Source organism: Glycine max, chromosome 5 (genome assembly GCF_000004515.6).
Source record: "Glycine max cultivar Williams 82 chromosome 5, Glycine_max_v4.0, whole genome shotgun sequence".
Classification (NCBI taxonomy): domain Eukaryota; kingdom Viridiplantae; phylum Streptophyta; class Magnoliopsida; order Fabales; family Fabaceae; genus Glycine; species Glycine max.
The window spans coordinates 25,853,427-25,864,311 of NC_038241.2; positions in this window are offsets into that span (position 1 = coordinate 25,853,427).

Here is a 10,885-nt window from a genome sequence, read left to right on the forward strand (position 1 = left end):
GGTTGATTATGAATGAATGATCTGAGGTATTGCTCGAGAACTCTATTCATGACTTCGGTTTACCCATCGGATTGTGGGTGGTAAGCCGTACTCATGCAGAGTCGCGTTCCACTTAGCCGGAAAAGCTCACACCAGAAGGAGCTCAGGAAGATTGGGTCTCTGTCGGAGACAATACTCCTCGGAAATCCATGATGCTTACAGACGATATCAATGAACAATGAAGCAACCTTGAAGGCGGAGTGGTTAGAAGGTAATGCTCCAAGGTGGATACCCTTCTAATATCTGTCCACAACCACTAGAATAACAGTGACCGTGAGAGGGTGGCAGCTGGGTAATGAAATCCATGGATATGTCTTCCCAGATTCCGGTAGGTGGTGGAAGAGGCTGAAGAAGTCCGGCGGGGTGTTGTGTGCTGGTCTTGGTCTGTTGACAGATATTGCATTCCTTAACGAAGCGCTTGATATCCTTTCTTAATGAAGACCAAAAGAAGTTGGACTCCAATCTGTGGGTGGTTTTAGTTACTCCTAGATGTCCTCCTAATGGGGTTGCATGAAATTCTAACATGAGATTGGGTATCGATGGATTATCGTCATTCAGCCATATGCGATTCTTAAAGAGGATGAGCCCTTGATGAATTCGATAATCAGGATGATCTTGAGGATGGTCACGCACCTTAGAGAGTAGTTCCTGGAAATCTCTGTTGGAATGGAGGGTACGACGTAAGTCATGCATGAAGTCGAGGTTAGGAACCGATAATAGGAGGAGCTCGCTGGAGGGAGGTGACCGGGATAAGGCATCTGCGACTGTGTTGGACGATCCCACCTTGTACTGGATCGTGTAGTCGAAGCCCAAAAGCTTAGAAAGATAGTAATGTTGTTCTGGCGTTTGGATAACTTGTGACATGAGCTCGCAGAGGCTTTTATGGTTTGTGAAAATGGTGAAGGGATGGCCCAGAAGGTACTGGTGCCATTTGCAAACTGCGGCCACTATCGCATGAAGCTCTCTGACGTAGGTTGAGGCATGGATCATACGCGACCCAAATTGCTTGCTAAAAAACGCAAGAGGATGGCTCTTCTACATCAAAACCGCGCCCATGTCGGCGCCGAAGGCGTCTGCTTCGATCACGAATGGTTCTTCGAAGTCTGGTAAGGCAAGGACAGGGGCGGTTTTCATTGCTGCCTTCAGTTGTTCAAATGCAGACTGAGCGTCTAATGACCATTCGAAAGAATCCTTGGCAAAGAGGGAAGTGAGGGGAGCCGCGATCATAGCGTAGTTCTTAATGAACTTCCTGTAGAACCCAGTAAGTCCTAGGAAGGACCTGAGTTCCTTAGCTGATGATGGTGTGGGCCACTGTACCATAGCTTGGACCTTGGAAGGCTCAGGCTCGACCCCTTTACCAGACACTATATGCCCTAAATATTCTACTTGCTTCTGAGCAAATAGGCATTTGGTTCTTTTCAGATGATACTGTCCTTGGAGAAGAGTTTGGAAGACGAACTCGAGATGTTGAAGATCCAAGGATAACGTCCTGCTGTATACTAAGATATCATCGAAAAATACTGCCGCGAATTTTCTCAGAAATGGCGTTAGCAAAATGTTCATGGCTGCCTGAAAAGTGGATGGTGCGTTACAGAATCCAAAGGGCATCACGCGATATTCGTAGTGCCCTTGGTGTGTTCTGAAAGCCATCTTCTCCACGTCAGGGCCATGCATAAGTATCTGATGGAATCCCTGTCGAAGGTCTAGCTTAGAGAACCAAGCAGTGCTTCCTAACTCATCCAGTAGCTCGTCGATCGTCGGAATCAGAAAACGATCGCGGACTGTGGCGGCGTTTAAGGCACGATAGTAGACACACATTCTCCAAGTTCCATCCTTTTTCTTTACCAGTAATATCGGCGAGGAGTAAGGGCTCATACTAGGCTAAATCAAGCCAGAAGCGAGGAGCTCCGACACCTGCTTCTCTATTTCCGATTTCTGGAATTACGGGTAACGGTATGGTCTTACATTGATTGGTGTTGTATTAGGTAGGAGGTTTATATGGTGAACGATGGAGCGAGGCGGAGGAAGGGAAGAGGGTTGTTGGAGCAGGTGGTGAAAATGGGTGAGAAGCGCTTCGACTACAGGTATCAGGTGAGGAAGATGAAGTTGTGGGTCGGGTTGTGGGTTGGGTACCATTTTTAAGTGGAAGAGGGCTGAGGCGGATCCGGTTTGTAATAACCACTTTACTTGTGGGGCTGAGATTGGTTTTGGCCCAGTGGTAATATCAACGTGTAATTCAATGGGCCGCCCCATATAGGTGAACTTCATGGAAAACGCGGTGTAATCAGTGGTTATAGGCCTAAATTGCCTTAACCATTCTATCCCCAACACGACATTTGCACCACTGATAGGGAGCAAATGAAACGTGACCGTGAAATGGTGGCCCTGGAGGGATAGTGAGGTATCGGGGCAGACTTGGTTACAATCAAGGACGGACCCATTACCTACTAAGACATGGAGTGGGCTCATGTTTTGGGCTTTTAAGTGGAGGAACTGGGCAATTCATGGCTGGAGGAAGTTATGAGTACTTCCGCTATCTATGAGAATGGTGAGGGAGGTGTGATTGATGATTCTGACGAGTCGGAAGGTCTCGGAGGAGGGAAGGCCAGAGAGGGCGTGGAGGCTCACGTGAGGGGGGTTTAAATCTGAGGATGTGTCAAAGTCTATAGGGGTTGCTGGGATTGGTTCTGGTAGTAGAGCTAAGGAAGGTTCGGGAATGGGTTCATCTGGTATAGGGGAGGGGTTGTCGGCGATGAACAAAAGCACGCGTCCCTTACAGCGGCGGGTGGAGCTCCATTTTTCATCACAATTGTAACAGAGACCCTTTTCTCGTCGGAGGGCCATCTCATATGGAGTCCTCTGGACATATGTGGATTGTGATTTCCAGCTATGAGGGATATATGACGGGGATGGGGTATTGTGGCCCCGTGGTGGCGCTTGCCGGCGATCTCGAAGCTTGTCTTCCTGTAGTTTTGCAAGAGCCATGGCTTGTGGGAGTGAAATGGGTTGAAGAGCTAGCACTTCTCGTCGTATATCTTGTGCTAAACCTGAAACAAAACAGCTTAACAGGAAAGGTGGTGGTAAGCCAATAACACGGTTAGCTAACCGTTCGAACTCCGTTAAGTACTCATTTACTGTGCCCCGTTGTGTCAGCTTGAATAGAGCCCCCTTTGGGTCATCATAATACGAAGGCGCGAACCTGGACTCTAGAGCCTGTATGAATCCTGACCATGAAGTAATAAAACCGTTCCTAAACATCCACTGATACCAGCTTAACGCAGCCCCATCAAGGTAGAAAGAGGCCACGGTAATCCTCTCTTCTTCCGACGTGTTTTGGTATTCGAACAGCTGCGAAATCTTGAAAATCCACCCCATGGGATCGCGGCCGTCGAATCTCGGAATGTCCAACTTGACGGAGTTACGTTGGTGAAAGTGAGTGGAAGATCCAGGGTGCTCGTGCGCCGGAGAACGCAAGTGGAGATGATCGAGGATCGTGTCCACCTTGCCGGAAAGCTCTGAGTATTTGTTGACGAGGTCAGCATGTTTATCGAGAAGTGTTTTTTGGCTGCTGGAGAGACGATTGATAGCGTCTTCATGCCTGTCAGTGGTAGTTTTCCTTGTTGCGTGGTCGGCCATGGCGGATGTTGCGGCGGCAGGTCAGACCAGTGTTAGGAGCAGAGGTCTCGTGAGGGGAAGAGAGGGAATGGGTAACCTTGCTTTGAGGGAAGGTAGCCTCCTAAGAGAGAGAGAGTGTTTACATAAACTTTGCATGCCTTCTTTATTACGTATTCATGTATTTATACAAGGCGAGGGTATTACACTGTGCTTCCTCTAACTGAAATAATGGCACTAACAGTTTAGTAACTACCCTAACTAACTGAGCATCTAACTGCTAAAGCTTCTTCTTCGAATCATGGCTCGTACTTGTTCAGGTAGCTGGGTCTCGATGCTGTTTGTTTGGGCCTTGCTTCTGCGGTTTCGGGCCCAGTTCTGGTATCCACGAGGTGATTGCTATCATACGCCGTCCACTCCCCCGCTGTCTTAGGAGGATATTCTTGCGAAGTGGTGGAACAAGGATGAAATTCGAAGCGTGTAAGAAGGCTACAAGCGGATTAAGCGTTGCTTGCTTTGGAAAGACGCTCGCTCCTCCATGTCTGAACTCCAACAGAGTTATCTCACTCCGATCACTTCTTCCGGAGGTAATAACCTTCTTTTTTCACTCTTAGCTGATCAAATAGCATTTCTTGCTATTTTTTTACTATCAATCGTTTGATTGTAATCGGAATGTGATTTTGCTGGAGAGGATTGTTTCTATAGATGGCCATTTAGGAATGTTTCTATGGGAATCTTGTGCATAAAGTTCACTCTGTTAGGTGTTATTTATGATTGCCCAATGTTTGGAGCATTTGAAATGAAAGAAACAGTTTCCTTTTTTGGTTTAAGAATTGCCCGAGTCCTCAAGAAAATCCAATTAGCTCTCTCCACGTGACCTAGTGTATGTGATCCAAAGGAATATTGCCTTTGCGCAAAGTAAATTTTCATTTTCCGTTGATTTTTGTCAATAAAAGATTACCAAAATGAACAGGATGAAAAAGCCAACTACAGAAGTGGTATCCATTAAGGTAAGATGTATCACAATCAAGTGAGACATGTATAACATCAAGGCATGAAAAGTTGTTTCCTTAGTGAGAAGATGACAATTAACTATGTCTACAGTGTGTGCTGTATTTCTTTTATTTGGTTTTCCATAAGTATTATTGTTCAATTCAGTGTCACTCACTCCTTTAAGACATGACAAAATACTAAATACGGATATCACTCCTAACAAGAATTTGAATCTTGATTTGTCACAATGTGTTGTAAGATTAATTTTCTTTAACCTCATTTTACTTGAAAATTTTCCTTAAGATTACGACTTTAACCTCATTTTTCTTGAAAATTTTCCTTAAGATTATTACTTAGCTTTAATATTTGGATCTCAGATGATTCGTTTTTACATCAAAATAACCAAAATGATCAATGTAATTTGACAATAAGAAATTAATTATCGAGCATTTAATTATTAAAGACTAATTGGATGTTAATTATATTTGCAAAAACAAAATTACAGAGGCATGTAAAGTTCTTGTGATACAGGTCGATCGAGCTTATTGTGTGTACTTCGGAGGACCAGCAACAACCCAAAATGGTTTCGTCAAATAAAGAGGTTAGTTTCTGAAATTATTATTGAATTGCACTTTTATGCGCAATTTAAATCATGGAAAGGTAGAACATAGTTTTGATGTGACCACCAACCCCCCTATATTCAAGAACATTTGAAGCCATTAATTTTCTGGAAATCATTGTAAATTATTGTTCAATTTTTACCTTTTCTTAAGCAAACTCATTGTTACTTTTCTGTATAATAAATTTACTTAATCAAGTTCTTTGCATTTTGGGTCCTATATTTGCTCCAAAAAATTAATCTATGTCTTGTGTTTAATGCCTACTTGTGCAATTGTTAAAACACTATACTTATGCTGTCCCTTTATCTACAGTTCATAACAAGATTGCCATCTGTGATTCTTTGATGCATGTGTGATTGATTTTTCATTTTTTTTATAATGCAATGCTCAATTGAAAGGATTTGGTTATTTGTAAAAATTAACTGACTTGGTGTATTTTATTTTTGAAGAGAATATGGTGATATGCTTTGAAGATCAGGAAACAGGGAGATGCTTGAAAGAGATTCCCACTTAAGTTAATAATTTTTCCACCAAAATGTACAGTGAAGTATCTTAGTTGTATTTTATTACCATGCTTTTGTTTTAAGTTGTTCTTTTAGAATAAAAAATTGATTGGAAGCACTTTTACCTTCTATATTTTATATTTAAACCATAGATGTGATAAGCCTAATTACTTCTATTTATGATGTGATTTTTTTCAATTGTGGTTTAATCCAATTTTAAATCACATCATATTTTTGAAAACTCAGTTCTACATCTCTGCTAAGATATTTAGAAAACTACTTGAATATATATATATATATATATATATATATATATATATATATATTTACAAATCCAGTAAGCTATATATGGTGACTGACTTTTCAGCAAAGATAAACAGGCCATTTTGATTGTGATGGGGGGTACAAAATATTTGTTAATTCTTTTGGACTTCTGTACTCTATGATTGTAACTTTTATTTTATTAATGTGGTGACACATTTAGATCATTCATGGAATTGTGCATTTTAATCCCTGGAATTTCCAGGTCCAGCAGTTCCTCAAAAAAGTATCAAATGGTGAACCAAGTAAGTCTACCATCTTATATACATTATCACATTGAGGTTGTTGATGATGAAGGTAAGATTCATAGAGTATATAGCAGTAGCATGCCTTTCGGGGACTACTTCCACCTTACGCTATTTTGTGTATGCTAATTTAGTGTCACTGGGTTCTCAAAGCAAACTGAGATTCACCTGGCTACTTTGCAATGCCATATAAAGTATAGAAATTATATATATATATATATATCAATTGTTTATAGTTAATTTCTAACTATTGGATATGATTGCAGGATAACAATGGCCATGGGATTGTTCTATTATGGTCTGCGAGACACATCAGCTACCTACTCAGTGAATATTTATAAGCTTCTGGTATATATATGCAAACTCATTCCTCTAAATATTTATGTATTCATTCCTCTTACTTATTTTAATTACACTTCTGGTATATATATGCAAACTCATTTTAATTTATAAGCTTGGAAGTGATTAGCTAAATGAAAATTAAAGAAAATATTTAAAAGGATAGCCAATATTAAAATTTACTCATTTTGCAGGAGCAAGAAACAATGTTTTCAATATTTAAAGAGATGGAAAAAAATTATTTAAAGGGTCAAAACTAAAATATATTTATTATTGGAATCAAAATCACATTTAACTGTTGTAATATTTAGCTCTGTCATTCATGATTTAAATTTACCAATAATTATTATTGATTGATTTTTATTTTTCTAAAAGTAACTCTTTTTTGGATGTAAGGATAGTGTAGTTTAGTACTCTTAACTCCTACCAAGTCTTAACTAATAGATGCAAATGATGCACACTACGTTGTTGACAAAACCACCACGTTTTCAAATAGTTTTTAATTAATTACTTAATTTTTTTCTGTATGTTTGTTGCTTATTTTATTAACAGATATTCTACTATTGTTGTTGTTTTATAATAGATTGAAAATTGGATTGTTCTTAGAATAGTTCAAAGATTATTAACAAATTATAGTTCAAAATTATTTTATTTATTTTGAATCACCATCGCTATATAATGAAGTTATCTTAACAAAAAGAAAAAGGAAAATAATTATTAGTGATGAAAAAGAAGCATGAGATGGGGTGATGAAAGGTGAAGAGCTTAAATTCATAAATCACTAGTGATATATTTAAAAAAGATTAATTAAAATAAAAAGGTCAAAAATAATAAATTGAAATATAAAATAATATCAAAAGTAATATGTTAAAAATAAATTATAAGTGTCTAAGTAAATTAACTTTTTTTAAAAGTATGGTGTTGAAAGTGAATTAGAGATTGGTAAAATAAGAACAATATTAAAAGTAACAAAAATAATTTTTTCGAATATAATAAAAATTTAAAAAATATATATCTAATTAACTTATTTATATCAAATATTAAGTGTATTACTTAATTGAATTTCACACTTAAAAAAGTCTAATTATATTTATTTAAATATTTTTATTACCTTAATTATCTTTGTTAAATAATAGCCATGTCAACCGTAAAACTTTAGGAAAGAAAGGCACTTATAAATGCCAACTAACCTAAAAGCATTACTTGGCCTTTTGTAGGTATTATATTTATTATAAGATTTCTCAGAGATTAATATCTTGCTGTTTTCTAATATTTTGGTTGAGTAAAAGGATTTGGTTGTTTTGTGTGTTTAAATCAAATTTGGATTCAACGTGGTTCTTAGGATTTCAAGAAACTTACAAGACCTTTTACAATTTTTGTCATTCTAGCCTGTCTTTCTTAAGATGGCTTAGGTTCTATTTAGATAAACTTTTGTAATAAGTACTTATTGGAGAAGAACATAAGAAGATAACTTGAATTGAGATTCTCCTATTAAGTTACAATCATTTTAATTAGTTAAATTTTATAATAGCTCTCTCAACAACCTTTGCCTATCTTCATGCAAAATGACTTCATTTTAGCTCGTTTCATCCTTATTTGATTGATAGTTTCAGGTTATACACTTTAGTTAATATGTAGCCCTTTTTATGTTCAAATACGTCTTTTAAAAGTTTGCAATTGGGTTCCTAATTCGTATAATTTTGAAAAAAATAAATTAGTTGGGTTCTATCATCTAAGCACTGATATAGTCACTCATTGGTGATTAGGATTCAGGGATCCGAATCAAGGGAATCACTTCCAAATTTTAAACTATAGGATCCAATTGCAAACTTTTGAAATCTATATTGTTTTCAGAAAAAAATGATTGAGCACATGAACCCAACCTCTAATGACAGGAGTAGGAATCCAGTTATACATTCTTAAAAGTTAGAATTACAGAGGTACATGGACTTAAAAGTTACACATTCTTAAGGTCTCACCCAGTTACAATAGAGACACCTATTTGAACACCCCCAAAAGTAAGGATCTAGAAATTTGATTAGCCATAGTTTTACCAGAGACACCTGTTTGAAGATAGTCACATATAGTGTATTCTGCTTCCTTGAAGAATTATTTTGAATTTTGTTTCCAAGAATGTTTGCTTTCTATTTCTAATTTGTTACTCGTGATTACATTTTGTGTATATCTTAGTTATTATACCCAAATGCCATGCGGCTATGCAACTGCTTTTTTTTTTGGATTATGATCCTGATATTTTGAGTTAGCTATCCAAAGTAGTTTTCACTATAATCTTTTACTTAATATTCATTTTAACTACAGATGCTTGGCAGCAAAGGGTGAAAACTCTGGTGAATGTGAGAGATTTGCTAAATATTACTGCTCCCTTTGCCTGGGTGAATGGGTAAGCAGCCCCTGGAATCTTTTACTTAATATTCATTTTTATTGTTGGGTTTACACTGTGTGTTGTTGAATTAAGGATAGTTTGGATAATAAAATTGTATACTTGTACTGATGCACACTAAGTGTTTGGGGGAATGGATCCTCTGCATTTTCTTCATTTTGTAAGCTTTTTGGGCTAATAAATAAAATAGAGAGGATCTTTTCTCAGGTGTTCAATTATTTGAATGTTAAAGAAATGACACCGAATTTGATATACTCTACTCTTAATATAAATTGACAAGTAATTAATTAAGATGTGTATGAGATTGTCATATATTACATGTTTCCGAATGCACTAATATTATTACATGTACCCCATCAGTTGACTTAATTAATTATTTTTCTCTTGTAAATTGTATTTTTTATTCATTTGGTTTGTAACCATCATGTATATAAATCCCTTAAGGCTGAATGCATTTTTTACTCACCTAACAATCGTTAAAGTATTATTATCTCTTTTGATCTCAAGTTGGCAGCATCTCTATTTTGCATCCCTATTTAAGCCATTGTCAAGGCTAAAAATGCAGTATTTTGTCTTGGGTTCTTCTGAACCAACTCCAACCCAGTCATCTCTATTTCATCATTGGTAGTGACCATTGTTTATAGAAAATGCTTAGACTGTTATGAATGTCAAAAATGCATATTTAAATTTGTCACCACTAGTCTTTCTTGCTATTCTATTTTACCAACTATATATCAGTGCATGGCAAAGATATGCCAAATTTTCTACTCATTCAGCCTTTATTTTCAAATTACAGCCATATGACGACTAAAATTTACTTATCTCAATGATATATTGGAATGAGATTTTCTGAAATCTAAATCACTTTTTTTTTTGTAGTTGATGCCCTATGTTCTGCTATTTTGTATCTCTCTTTACTCTAAATATGTCCTATTCTTATTTCTTTTTTTTTATAAATCCTGCCATGTAACATGTTTCTCGTCAGAAAGATAGTTGGAGTGGAGACATGGACCATAGCAGTACTGTTCCTGCTGAGGAGGATAGTAATATTAAAAGAATTGTTTATGATATCATCTCATCAAAATTTCCCCATGTAACATTTGTTTGTGAAAACTAGAAGAAAATAAAAATAACTTTGATTTTATTGGTCAAAAGTTAATTGATTAATTGGTTCAAGTTCTCTTAGCTATAAAAATTGGAGAATTAAATGGTTGCTATTCTCTTAGCTAGTAAAGTTTTCTTGGGTTGATTTTTTGAACTTTTAGAGTTTGGAAAATAACTAATTGATTTTGATTATGGAAGAATGCTTATTGCTTTTATGGAATTTGATAAACTTGAGCATTGTTTTATTATCTGAACTATAAAAATAAAAAAATTCTAAGATGATTATTGCTGTAACTGTTGTAGAAAGTGTAATATGACACTAACATTCTAAGACGGTCATAGAAACGACCTTCTTAGAATACTGGACATACTAAGTCGGTTATATTCATAATCGTTGTAGAAAACTCCATCTACTTAATAACTGCCGTAAAATGCTGGTTTATTAAGACGGCCCTTGAAAAACAAGACAATCTAAGACGATTATATAAATAACCATCTTAATAGATGTGACTTTCTAAGATGGTTGTATAATCATCGTTATATAATTAGATTCTTTTTACGACAACTTATTTTACGACGGTTAAAAACCGTCATAAAATGTCTCTTAAAACCGATTTTAAATGTCATTATTCTAGTAGTGATTTTTACTAAAACAATTGTCCAATCAAAATAAAAATGGTCTTTTACATAATTAATATATATTTAATT